The 1,101-nt window shown below is 40.1% G+C and overlaps 1 long non-coding RNA gene across 1 annotated transcript in view; it reads right to left on the bottom strand.

Moving 5' to 3' along the window:
* LOC119359331 overlaps positions 1–1,101 on the bottom strand; it is a 5,438-nt gene that overhangs the window by 2,173 nt on the left and 2,164 nt on the right. The gene's annotated exons all lie outside the window — the stretch shown is intronic.

Here is a 1,101-nt window from a genome sequence, read left to right as displayed (position 1 = left end):
TGGAGAGACCTAAACACAACATTTGTATGTATGCAGTACTACACTTAATATTCATGTTTTAGTTTCCTGTTCATTTTAAATATTGAATTGAGGACCATGCATGGCTTACATTTTACTCCCTTCATTCCTAAATATTTGTCTTTTTAGAGATTTTGAATGGACTGCCACATACGGATGTATATAGACATATTTTAGAGTGTAGATTCATTCATTTTGCTCCATATGTAGTCACTTGTTGAAAACTCTAAAAGACAAATATTTAGGAACAGAGGGAGTATTTTTTAATTTGTGTCATACATGCGTGGTTTGGAAAAATAGATGCAATATACTTACTGGATTGTTGTTGTATTCGGTAGTGTGTGTGGTCATATGATTGATACATAAAAAGTTTTCTCACCACCATACCGTTCATCTTTTAAATTCGAATTTGCAATGAAAAACTTACTGGGGATACCATGAAATGTGAAATCCATGTTGAGATCGCTATATCACAAACTCACTATAATTCAAGAACTCGTCATAAATCAATTACCGTGACTTTTGGAATGACCAATAATTTGCAAGGAAAATACGAGCATTGTAATACATATAGATTCATTCCGCAATTTAATGGTAGCACCCAACTGCGTACCAGCCAGACCCTGGCTCGGGTTGATCCTAAAAAAACTGGGCTCGTGTCCTTCTGGTGGCGTGCGTGGTATGCACATTAGACAACCCCAACCACTCGAGCCTCCCCATTTCGAGTCGAAATATCTGGTGGCCAGAATTCTAGCCCTAGGAAATTCCCCTCATGTCCCCGGTCCGTGAACAATGGAGGGATGCTTTAGTAACTAGACAACTTTACCTACCATGCCGAGCACAGTTCAATTCCCTCGGTCGCTGCTACCCAAGGTCACCCGTAAACTCCATTGCCTAGTACTAATAGGAGTACTACACCAGGATGAGCACAGAATTGAGCCCCGTTTGTTCATGCCTAGTGCTTGAGTCAATATATCAGGCAATGCAGTGGTACAGAGGGATTATCCTTTTAATCTACACTAGCACAATTGCCCGTGCGTTGCAACGGAAGGAAAATTCACACGTCCCAAGTGTAATAAGCAT

The sequence above is a fragment of the Triticum dicoccoides genome, chromosome 2A, assembly GCF_002162155.2.
Source record: "Triticum dicoccoides isolate Atlit2015 ecotype Zavitan chromosome 2A, WEW_v2.0, whole genome shotgun sequence".
NCBI classification, from domain to species: Eukaryota; Viridiplantae; Streptophyta; class Magnoliopsida; order Poales; family Poaceae; genus Triticum; species Triticum dicoccoides.
The sequence above is the reverse complement of the archived record's forward strand: the minus strand, read 5'-3'. Positions and strand labels throughout refer to the sequence as shown.